The following is a 13,675-nucleotide window of genomic DNA, read 5'->3' as shown; positions in this document are numbered from 1 at the left end:
AGATAAGACAGGTAAAGAGAGACAAAGAGGTGCGGTATATAATGATCAAAGGGACATTCTATCAAAAAGTAATAACACTTATAAATATCTATGCATGCAACACAGAAGCACCAAAGTTCACAAAGCAGCTATTAACAAACCCGAAAGAAGATATTAGTAATAACATGATAATAGTAGGGGACCTCAACACTCCAATCACATCAATGGATAGATCATCCAGACAGAAAATCAACAAGGAAACAATGGAATTGAATGAAAAGCTAAACCAATTGGACTTAATAGACATATATAGAACACTCCATCCAAAAACAGCAGAATACACATTCTTCTTCAGTGCACGTGGAACATTCTCAAGGATAGCCCATATATTGGGAAACACGGCAAGCCTCAACAAATATAAGAAGATTGAAATAATAACAAGCATCTTTTCTAATCAGAATGCTATAAAGCTAGAAATTAATTACAAGAAAAAAGCTGAGAAAGGGACAAAGATGTAGAAACTAAACAACATGCTATTGAACAAGCAATGGATCATTGGAGAAATTAAAGGAGAAATAAAAAAATATCTGGAGACAGTTGAAAATGATAACATACCACACCACACCAACTCATATGGGATACAGCAAAGGCTATATTATGAGGGAAATTCATCAGAATACAGGCACACCTTAACAAACAAGAAAAATTCCAAATAAGCAACTCAAATTACACCTAACTGATTTAGAGAAAGAAGGACAAACAAAACCCAAATTCAGCAGAAGGAGAGAAATAATAAAACTCAGAGCAGAAATAAATGCTATTGAAACAAAAAAGGCAGTGGAAAAGATCAATGAAACAAAGAGCTGGTTCCTTGAGAAGATAATAAAATTGACAAGCCCCTAGCCAGACTTACAAAGAATTCTCGTTCTATGAGGCCAACATCACTCTGATACCCAAGCCTAACAAGGACAACACAAAAAAGGAAAACTACAGGCCAATACTGCTAATGAACATAGATGCAAAAATCCTCAACAAAATTTTGGCAACCTGAATACAACAATACATCACAAAGATCATACATCATGACCAAGTGGGATTTATACCAGGGACACAGGGATGGTTCAACATCCACAAATCAATCAATGTGTTACACCACATCAATAAATTGAGGAATAAAAACCACATGATCATCTCAAAAGATGGAGAGAAAGCATTTGACAAGATCCAACAGGCATTTATGATAAAAACTCTTAATAAAATGGGGGATGGAAGGAAATTACCTCAACATAACATAGGCCATATATGACAAATCCACAGCCAACATCATACTCAAGGGGTAAAACTGAACACCATCCCACTGAGAACAGGAACAAGACAAGGATGCCCACCATCACCATGCTTATTCAACATAATACTGGAGGTTTTGGCTAGAGCAATTAGGCAAGAGAAAGGAATAAAAGGAATCCAAATAGGGAGTGAAGAAGTGAAACTCTTGCTGTTTGCAGACAACATGATCTTATGTATAGAAAACCCCAAAGAATCCATTGAAAAACTAATAGAAATAATTAACAACTACAGCAAAGTTGCAGGGTACAAAATCAACTTACAAAAATCAGTTGCTTTTCTATTCTCTAATAATGAATTTACAGAAAGAGAACTGAAGAATACAATTCTATTTACAATAGCAACTAAAAGACTAAAGTATCTAGGGAAAATATTTAACCAAGGAGGTGAAGGACTTATACAATGAAAACTATAAGGCATTACTGAAAGAAACTGATAATGATATAAAGAGATAGAAATAGATTTCATGCACATGGATTGGAAGAATAAATATAGTTAAAATGTCCACACTACCCAAAGCAATCTATAGATTCAATGCAATCCCAATCAGAATCCCAATGATATTCTTCATGGAAATAGAACAAAGAATCTTAAAATTCATATGGGGCAATCAAAGATCCCAAATTGCTAAGGCAATCCTGAGAAAATAGAACGAAGCTGGAGGTATCACAATCCCTGACTTCAAAGCGTACTACAAAGCCCTAGTGATCAAAACAGCATGGTACTGGCACAAAAACAGGCACACAGATCAATGGAACAGAACTGAAAGACCAGAAATAAAACTGCACATCTATGGACAGCTAATCGTTGACAAGGGTGCCAAGAACATACACTGGAGAAAAGATAGTCTCTTCAATAAATGGTGTTGGACAGCCACATGCAAAAGAATGAAGGTAGACCATTATCTCACGCCTAACGCAAAAATAAACTCAAAATGGATCAAAGACTTGAAGATAAGTCCTGAAACCATAAAACTCCCAGAAGATAAATAGGTAGTACACTCTGACATCGAACTAAAAAGGATCTTTTTGAATACCATGTCTTCTCAGACAAAGGAAACAAAAAGAAGAAATAAACAAGTGGGAGTTCATCAGACTAAAGAGCTTCTGCAAGGAAGCAAAACAAAGAGACAACCCACTGACTGGGAGAAAATATTTGCAAATCATATATCTGACAAGGGGTTAATCTCCATACTATATAAGGAACACACACAGCTAAACAATAAAAAAACAAACAGCCTGATCAAAAAATGGGCAGAGGATATGAACAGACATTTTTCCAAAGAAGATATACAGATGGCCAATAAACACATGAAAGATGTTCAACATCACTAATCATCAGGGAAATGCAAATCAAAACTACATTAAGATACCACCTTATGCCTGTTAAAATAGCGATAATCACTAAGACTAAAAATAACACATGTTGGAGAGGATGTGGAGAAAAGGGAACTCTCATCCACTGCTGGTGGAAATGCAAACTGGTGCAGCCACTATGGAAAACAGTATGAAGATTCCTCAAAAAACTAAAAATAGAAATACCATATGACCTAGCTATCCCACTACTAGGTATCTACTCAAACAGCTGGAAATCAATAATCCAAAATAACATATGCACCCCTGTGTTCATTGCAGCAGTATTCACAATAGTCAAGACATGGAAACAATCCAAGTGCCCATCATGTGATGATTGGATAAGGAAGTTGTGGCATATATACACAATGGAATACTACTCAGCCATAAAAAAAGACAAATTCATCCCATTTGCAACAAGATGGAAGAACCTGGAGGGAATTATGCTAAGTGAAATAAGCCAGACTGAGAAAGACAAACACCAGATGATTTCACTCATATGTGGAATATGAACAAACACATGGACAAAGAAAATAATTCAATGCTTACCACGGGAAGGGGAATGGGGGGGTGGGCACAGGGGGTGAAGGGGAGCACTTACGTGGTGACAGACAAGAAATAATGTACAACTGAAATCTCACATTGATATAAACTGTTATGAACTCAATAAAAAATATTTTTTTAAAAAAAGATGAATGAAATACGGGGAAACTGACAGAAGAAAAAATACAGCTCAGCATCTGGGTAGTACGATTAATTTTTTCAACACAAATTTGTTCATTTAGTGGGTGCTTACATTGGTCTCCCATCTAATAGCGCCATTCTAATAATGAGCTTCAAAGATGAAAATAATTATTTCACCAAAAATATAACTTAGTGCAGTGGCTATATTAGTTCAAAAAAGTTATGAGCCATCATTTGCTTGAAACTGTCATCAAATTCCTTCAATTTAATGGTTATTTAAAAAGCTACCCTCCCCCATTCATTCGTGACAAATGCGAATGTGCACATCCAGGGAAAGCACCAATCAATTTAGTAGTTAATGATTATTGTTTCCATTTCAGAGTGTTTACATTTTCCTTCGGCTTATCCTAATGTCGTATTGTATGATTACCGGAGAACTCACCACGCTCTCAGCATTGTGGCATATGTGAGCATTTTTTTTGCTTATTCTTCGTGGAGGCATTTAGTTAGAATTTAACAGAGAAGCAACAACAACTGGAAATATCTTTCCCCACCCCAGTGAACACAAAAAATTAATCATCTCAGGGAGTCTGCATTAGACCCAATGCTGTGCACAATGCAAATATGGCACAAAGTCTATCTTTACATTTATTTGCAAATGTGTACAGATATGCTTCATATAAATTAATCCTCCATTTCATTATAAGGAAAGAATTAACGTCTGTGGTCAAAAGTGGTGGCAGTGGGGGGAGAGTTAATCTGATTTAGCACAGCATGTGAAAAATTAATTGAAAGTCAGAACTCCATAGTGTTTATTATAAAGTAATTTCACACCAGCTCAGGATTAGCATGGTAAAGGGTGACAATAGGTCATCACTATGTTAATTGAAAGACAGCATGCTTTAGAAGGAGGGAAGGAGAAAGAGAAGGAGAAGGAGAGAGAGAGAGAGAGGGGAGAATTACTGATTTAGAGATACAGGATTTAATATGAGTTGGTGGTGGTTTGGGACAAAACATGTAGAAAGGATGAGACCTCATTAAAAAAAGATAGCCTTTTGCGAAATCAAATGTAGCCTTTGGGTAGCCTAAGCAAATATTATGTCTGGTGACATGAAGCTCTGAGACACTCTGAGATCCCCAAAGATTGACATGTTTTCTAGTTGCTGCACCTTTTAGTTAGCCGTCTTCTAATCGGAGATGCTGACGTGCTCTCCAGTAGTGACGTGATGCTGGAGCCAGTAGAGAAAGAGAAAAGCCTGGCCCAGGGCCAGGCACTTTAAGTTTTTCTCACCTTCTGTTCTCTGAGGACACAGCTTGGCTCTCAGAGACTCTGAACCTGGAAGGATCAGTGCAATAGGATTAGTGGTAAACTGAGGGCATCTTTCATTCACCAACCTTAGCATTAATCAAGCCAATACTGGGAGACAAGTAACAGAAAATAAGCTGTCATTTTGACATCATGCTGCTTGAGTGGCCAAGTCAGGCTCAACCTTCCAGTTGAGTGCAGAATCCACTGAACATCTGTCTCTGCAGGAACCTGTGTGCCCCGTTACACTCTGGCAATTCCACCAATGGGCTGTGGACTGGGGTGTGCAACACGGGATTGCAGCCTGTACTTCAGTGGCTGAAATAGGGAAGTGCTTTTCCTGTGGTATTTGCATAATGAGGTGAGATGTTAAAGAAGTTTCATGGATAGCAGATCATGCCACAGGCACAGATCACATAAGACGCATTATGAGTGGGGACTCTGTCATCAATTGCAGTCATCGTTGAGGTCTGGGCTAGTGGCTTGTTAATGATTTAAACAAGCATTTCCATCAGAGCAAACAAACAAACAAAAACATTAGACCAATGTAACACATTTAATTAAGCTAGGAACTGACTCAAGGAAATCAAATTCACAGAAATGGATGGGAGAGAAACTAGCTGTGGAGTATGAGGGAAGTGGTGTGTATGAAAGTCCTGTGTATGGGCAGGAGCAGGATGGCGTCTGGGTCAAGAGGAAATCAGTGACTTTGATTTATAAAGAAGAAGAAATCATCTTTTAGGATTCTGCAGTTCTCTGTGGCATGAACTGATGAGTGTGACCTTTCAGCCTACCCTTTCTTGTGGCAAGTTTGCAACCCAGGCTGACACAAGCTGTTGTAATATGTTAATTTTACCCAGCTCTGCTACAAAAACTACCCATGATCTCTAAGACGTTTCACTAAGAAATATAGCCCTTTCAGACATAGCTTTCAGCAGTAACTATCCTGATGAAGTGTACTAACCTTTCTAATGAAGGTTAAAATTAAAAAATAAAAAACAAAACAAGGAAAGAAAAAGTGGCGTGTCAAGAAATAGGAAGACCACAGAGGTTGTTAACTGTGAGGTTAGCATTCTAGGCATGGTCCTTTCTCTTCATTCTTTCAGAAAGCTTTGTTCCTTGGAAGAGTGTGGTGGGAGGTCAACTGGAAGTTATCTGGAAAAAATTGAGTGGAGATGAATTCGGAGAGAATGGGATGAGTTTGGAATCTTCTGTCAAGGAACCAGGAGTAATTTTAGAAGCTGCAAGGCAATGGGGATTGCAAGCTTGCCTAGCAGAGAGTGTTCTGTGATACTGGGTCAACATTCATTTATTCAAGGGCTGACCATCATGGGTTGTAAACTCCAATGCCTACTAAGGCCAGCCGTGTACTAGAAATGAGTGAAACAATGAAGTAGGTGCTTCTGGAGATTGTGATTGAACTGTGAAAACAGGTAGTGGTTACTCAGCCCCTGTTGATTGTTGCTACATAGAAGTGTGGGCCAATTGTGTCTATATCTTCTGACTCTTCAAGAGATGCCAGAAAAAAATATTTTTACATGAAATTTCCCAATTTCTAAGTGTCTACAACTAATTCAAATGTTTGAAGTTACTGTAGGGACCTGACAAACACTGTCTGTGAGCAAGACACAGCCTTATGCTCATTGTTTGCTATGGTGGTCCAGGAGGTTTGCCTCTGACCATCCCATTCGTCTCTGAAGTCTATTTTCTGGAAGATAGGTGTCTCTCCTTCAGTGCATGTGTTTGCAGAATTGGTGTTTGTTATTATTATATTTTTAAATACAAAAATTAAATGAGTTTCCCCCCCCCCGACCAGTGACTCTCAATTCTTTCACAAAATAAAAGGCAAAATATGGAATATGGGTTCTGTGACACATATGATTGAAACATGTTGAATAAGAAAGCATTTCATGAAACTCCAATACTGTATTTTTTTGTTCATTCTTAAAGATAAAAAACAAATATTCTTTGTTCTAGAATAGAAATTCTTAACACTGGGCTCACTCATGAGCTTCAGTTGGGTTCCAAGCTCTCTAAAATGGTACACACAATGTTGAACATAAATGTGGACTGTACGCTTCCCGTTTTGGAGGGAGAGTCCACAGCTTTCATGGGCTCCAAAAAGGAGTCCAAATCTCCCCTCAAAAGATTAATATTCACTGCTCTAGATCCTACTGATAATCTTTAACTATTTATGCTCTAGAAAAGAATGTGCATTTTCCCTGTTTCAACTGTGTTACTTGAGATTCACAGTTAGGAAAATACAAAATGACGAGGAGCTCTTCTGTCATTTCTTTAGCATAAAACCTAGAGTCACACATTTGATCAACATATCAGGATATCAGGACAATCACTGGTACATTATTTATGAACAGATCAAATTAGTTTTTTTATACATTTAACTAGACATATATTTAAGACTTGATAGAATACATATTTTCCTAGACTTTACATTTTTTAGATAATATGGTAGGTGGGCATTTGTCATTCTTTTTAGCTGCCCAGAATCTCTTCTTAGATTTTGAGAATCCATGGAATTAATTAAAGGAATTCTTTTAAATTCCTGGTGAGAGAGCATAGGATGGGAATAAGGAGTAAAGGGCCTGGCATTGAATGAGTTCAATCCAGGATTTTATTAAGGTAATCTTCCCCCAAACTGACTTTCCTCAAGAAGCAAAAGTAAGTGCTCTCTGGAGGGTAAAACATCATCCAGAGCCTCAAGTTCTTTCATAGTTTTTCACAAAAAATGTATGACCCAGAATAAAAAATAACAAGGTACAAAGGTAAAAACTGGCCAGAAACCAAGATAAAAACAACTATAGAAACAGATCCATAAGAAATACAAATAATAAAGTAGTTTAAACGAGTGTGATTAATAAGAGTTCCAGAAATTGTATGACAATGAAGAATTTCAGAAGAGAGCAGAAGTACACCCTCCCCAGACTCAAATGGAAAATCTAGAACTGACAAATAAGTATCCCAAATTAAGAGATCAGTGGGTGTGTTTAACTGCAGATTAGATTCAGCTGGAGAGAGAGTTATTCAAGTGAAATACAGATCAGAAGAAAATATCTTGACTAAAGTGAAGAGAGACAATGGAGTGGAAAATTCAGGAAAGAGCATTAGAGGCATTTGAAATGTCAAGAAAAACTCTAACATATATGTAATTGGAATTATAGAGGGAAGAGAGAGAGAGGGAGAGGTGCCAGGGAAAAGGGAGAGGGGTGGGGAAGACAGAGAGAGAAAGAAGGGAAGAAAGAAATATTTGAAGGATTAACATCAGGAAATTGTCCAAAGGAAAGAAAGACATCAAGCAACAGGTTCAAGAGGTGCTACGAACCCAAAACAGAATAAATACGAAGACAACTACATAAAGACACATCATAATAATACTGCTGAATACCAAAGACTAAGAAAAAAAACGTTAAAAGAAGCCAGAGGAAAGTGTTATAATATCTTTTATGTAGCAGCAATAAGGCTGAGAGAGAACTTATCAACAGAAATGATGCAGACCAGAACATAAGGAAGTTATCTTCAAAGGGCTGAAGATTTTTGTGTTTAGCAAACATAGCATTAAAATAGGGCAAAACAGATATGAACTTCTGCTTCTAGTCAATACGAAGTAACAGGAATCAGATTTACTCTCCTGCCTAAAACAACAACAAAAAACTGGACAAAGTAAATAAAAAAAAGTTTTGCAGACACTAGACATTAAGGCAATGAAAGAGTGATTCCTGAGAGATGTGAATCAAATAAAATGAGCCCCATGATTACCCCACCTTAATGCCTTGAGAGACTTTCCAACCCACAGAGCAAGGAGGAGAAACCCTCAAACATTAAAGATAAAAAAGTAAACAACCCAATGAAGAATGGGCAAAATATTTGGACAGATTCTTCACTAAAGAAGATATAAAAACTTCAAATAAGAACATGAAAAGGAGCCTAAAATTATTAGTCATTAGAGGAGAGACCATCTAAACCACAAGTATATCTCACTAAAATCCTATTAAAATGGCTAAAATTAAACCAGCTGCACATACCAAGTGCTGACAAGGACATGGAAGGATTGGAACTCTCATACGTTGCTGGCGGGAGTGTAAAATGCAATAACCACTTCAGAAAAGTTTGACACTTTCTCAAAAAGTTAAAATATACTTAATATGAATCAACCATTCCATTCCCAGCTATTTACCTAAGAAAAATAAAAGCATATGCTTGTATAAACATTTGTACATCCATTTTCAGAGCAGTTTTATTTATATTAGGCTCAAACTGGAAACAACCCAAGTGCCCATCAAAAGGTAAACGGATAGATGCTTTGTGGCATATCCATACAATGGAATACTACTCAGCATTTCAAATTAAGGAACTACTGAAACATATATGAAAATAGATGATCTTAAAATAATTATGCTGAGTAAAACAGGCCAGACAAGAAAGAAAACATACTTGCATGATTCCATGTATATAAACCCCTAGAAAATGCAAGCTAATGTGACAGAGAGCAGATAAGTGATTGATTGGGATTTGAGGGCATTTAGGAGCAGAAGAGAGATAATACAAAGGGGCATAAGGAGACTTCTGAGATTCATGGATATGTTCATTGTCTTTATCGCGGTATGGTTTCATGCATGTATACATATGTCAAAACTTATCAAATTGCACGCTATAAACAGAATATCTTCAGCTTTTTTGGGTCAATTATACTTCAATTAAGCTGTCAAAAAAATAAAGGCAAAATGGAAATAGTGAAAAAAAAAAAAAGAGAGAGAATTCTTCATCAGTATACCTGAACTAAAGAAAACAGAAAAGGGATTTATGCAGGTGAAAGGAAAATTATCCCAGATAGAACAGAGAGGTGTAAAAAGGAATGAAGATCAATAAAAGGGTAGATACGTGGATAAGTCTATATAAATAATGATTGATTAAAACAACAAAAACAATGTCATTAGCCATTAAAAATATATGTAATAATACATATAAACTGTAACATAAAAATAGGAGCTGGGTAAATGGAGTTAAAATGTTCTAAGTTCTTTCCGTTGTTTGGGAAGTGGTACGTTCAATCAGACTTGAACAAGTCAATAATGCACATTGTAACCTCTGGGATAATAAGGAATAAAATAGTAAATACAATAATATAACTTAATAGGAGAAAATAATGCCAGTAATAAATTATTCCAGTGAAGGCAAGAGAAAAAAATGTGACATAGAGAAAGTGGGACAAACAGAAAACAAGTAATAAGATATAGATTTAATACCAGGCATGTCAGTAATTATATTTGAAATAACAGGGCTAAATATTCCTATTAAAACTCAAAGATAATATTTGATATAATAGACTGGATAAAACAAGAAAATCTAGCAATATGCTGTTTAGTATAGATTATGTAAAAATTGAAGGTGAAGGAATGGAAAAGATAACTTTCATATACTAACTAAAGACGGCTTGTATCATCATAATAATATCAAACAAAGTAAACTTCAAGTAAGAAGAAATGCTAGAGATAAAGAGGAACATAAATGTGTCCTTCTACCCAAAAGAATAACAATTCTAAATTTGTATGGGCCCAATAATATAGCCTCAAGACATACGAAAAAAACTGATAGAACAAAAAATAGAAAAAGTTGCAAACACAGTCATAGAGGGAAATTTTAACACTTCTTCTTTTTCTCTCACTAACTGACAGAACAAGCAGCAAAATGATTAATAAAAACAAATGTTAGCAAGTGGAGAAATTGTAACCTTTATACAGGGCTGGTAGGAATGTAAAATTATGAAAACACTTTAAAGAACAGTCTGCAGTTCCTCAAAAGTTTACACATAAATTACCATATGTTCCAGCAATTTTATTCTTAGGTATACAACCAAGAGGAATGAAAACATAGTCCACACAAAATCTTGTATATGATTGTCCACAACAGCGTTATTCATAATGGCCTAAAACTGGAAACAACTCAGATATCCATCAACTAATGGATGGATACGTAAAATGTGGTATATCCATCCAATGAGATGTTATTTGGCCATAAAAAGGAATGAAATCCTAATATGTACTACAACAAGGATGAATCTTAAAGAAAATTATGTTAAGTGAAAGAAGGCAGACCCAAAGGCCACGTATTGTATGATTCACTTTGTGTGAAATGTCCAGAATAGGCAAATCTATAGAGACAGAAAGTAAATTAGTTGTTTCCTAGGGATGGGAGGATTGGAGGAAGATAAGGAATTATTTTTTTTCTGTAGAGATAAAAATGTTCTGAGGCCGGCCTGGTGGTGCAGCGGTTAAGTTCACCCCTTCCGCTTCAGCAGCCTGGGGTTCGCCGGTTCAGATACCAGGTGCAGACATGGCACCGCTTGGCAAGCCATGCTGCGGTAGGTGTCCCATGCATAAAGTGGAGGAAGATGGCAAAAAGAGGAGGATTGGCAGTAGTTAGCTCAGGGCTCATCTTCCCCCAAAAAACAAACAAAAATCTTCTAAAATTAATTATGGTGATTGTTGCACAACTCTGTGAATACACTAAAACCATTGAATTGTACACTTTATTTTTTACTATTTTAAAGATCATCACCTGAGCTCACATCTGTTGCCAGTCTTCTTTTTTTCATCTTCTTCTCCCCAAAGCCCCCCAGTGCATAGCTGTATATTCTAGTTGTGAGTGTCTCTGGTTGTGCTATTTGGGACACCACCTCAGCATGGCCTGATGAGTGGTGCCGTGTCTGCACCCAGGATCTGAACCGGGGAAACCCTGGGCCGCCAAAGCAAAGTGTGCGAACTTAACCACTTGGCCACGTGGCCAGTCCTCTGAATTGTACACTTTAAATGGATCAGTTGTGTGGAATGTGAATTTTATTTCAACAAAGCTGTTATTGTTTTTTTTTAAAGCAACAGAATTTCCACCTGGTTCTCTTAGACACTTGCTCTTGGAACCCAGCTGCCACGTTGCAAGGAAGCCTAATTAGCCACATGGAGATGCCACATGTAGGTGTGACAACTAACAGCTATAGTTCAGGTCCCAAATGACAGCTTGCATCAACTTCCAGACTTGTGAGTGCATCTGCCTTCAAATTACTTCAGCCCCCACCTTTGAGTCTTCCCAGTGAGATCCCAGACATTGGGCAGAGGAGAAGCCATACCAACTGTGATCTGTCTGAATTTCTGACCCACATAATCAGTGGGCATAATAAAATGGTTCTTGTACGTCATACACAAAAAAAGAGGGAAGAGGAAACCAATGTATAATAGAGATTATCAACAATGACGAACTTGGTTTCTTGAAAAGAATAATAAAATTGATAAACCCCTGACAAGTCTGATGAAAAAAATTAAAGAAAACCCAAATTATCAATATTAGAAACATGAAAGGGGATATTGTTATAGATCTTACAAATGTTAAAAAAGATAATAAAATGTTTTGAAGCCCTTTAGACAAATATATTTAAAAATTTAAATGAAGTAGACAAATTCCTAGAAAAAAGTTTGCACATACTCAGAAGCAATTCTATATTTATTAAAGAAATTGAATTTATAAATAAAAGCCTTCCGACAATCAGGACTCCAAGTCAAATGTATTCATTGTTGAATTCTATCAAACATTTAAGAAAGAAATAATGTCAATTTTAAAGAAAAATATTCCAGAGAACAGAAAAAGTGGCAACACTTCTTAGCTCACTTTATGAAGACATACCGTAATAACATTATAAGAAGGGATAGTTACAGACCAATCTTTTTAATGAATAGAGATGCAAAATTCCTTGTAAAATATTACAAAACCAAGTCCAGAAAGGATAATACTCAAGACAAAATTGAGATTATTTCAGGATCACAGTTTCTTTGGACATTTGAAAGTTACTTGATTTAACATGTTAATAGAATAAAGGAGAAAAATCATACGATTATTTCAATACACACGCAAAAAAGCATTTGATTAAATTGAACATTATTTGTAATTAAACACAATTATTAAAATAGGAATAGAAATGAACTTTCCTGTCTGATAAAGATTACCTAAAGAACTCTTCAAATCTACAGCAAACATGTGACATTAATAGTGAGATATTAACGGCTTTCCCTGTAGGCTGGGAACAAAGAAGGGAGGACCGCTACAGTCATGTGCTGCATAATGACATTTCTGTCAATGATGAACCCCATATACTACCGCGGTTGCGTAAGATTAGTACCATACAGCCTAGGTGTGTAGCAGCCATACCATCTAGGTTTGTGTAAGTACACTCTGATGTTTGCACAATGATGAAATCGTCCAACAATGCATTTCTCAGAACATTTCCCCATCGTTAAGCGACACATGACTGTATTATTTCTGTTTAACATTGTACTAGAGGTTTTATTTGGTGTGAAAAGTAAGAAAACAATAAGGAGTGTGAGAGATGGAAAGTAAGATATAAAATTGGCATTATTCACAAGCAACATGATTACATATATAGAAAATCCCAAAGAATCTACAAGTAAACTATTATAGTTAATAAATAAATTTAGCAAGTTCGCTGGATATAAAATCAATATACAAAAATAAATTAGTTTCGCCATTGCAAGCAAAATGCCATTCAAAAAACGATATTGAAGAATGATATACAAAGACACTGAAAATATGAAATATCTAGAATAAATCCAAGTAAAATTTTTGAAAAAGAACCATATATATCATGTTCATGAATTAGAAAGTTTGATATTATAAAGAGATCAAGTCGCTCCAAAAGGATAAATTCAGTGAAATGCCAATTAAAACCTGGATGTTTTTTCTTTTGGTGGGAAGTGACAAGCTGATTGGAACATTTTTATGAAAGTGCTGATGGGCAAATTAAGCTAGGAGTACCCTGAAGAATGAAAGTCAAGTTATAGTACTAGATCTGTTAGATACAAAGATGTACAAAGCTACGCTATCCAGATGGTGTGATCTTAGTATAAGGATAAACAAAAGACAATGAAACTGACCCACATATAAAAAAGTGGGATTTCAGAGTGAGAAAAGTATGTTCTTTTCAATAAAT

This window comes from Equus asinus, chromosome 22 (assembly GCF_041296235.1).
Source record: "Equus asinus isolate D_3611 breed Donkey chromosome 22, EquAss-T2T_v2, whole genome shotgun sequence".
In the NCBI taxonomy this organism is placed as follows: Eukaryota; Metazoa; Chordata; class Mammalia; order Perissodactyla; family Equidae; genus Equus; species Equus asinus.
The sequence above is the reverse complement of the archived record's forward strand: the minus strand, read 5'-3'. Positions refer to the sequence as shown.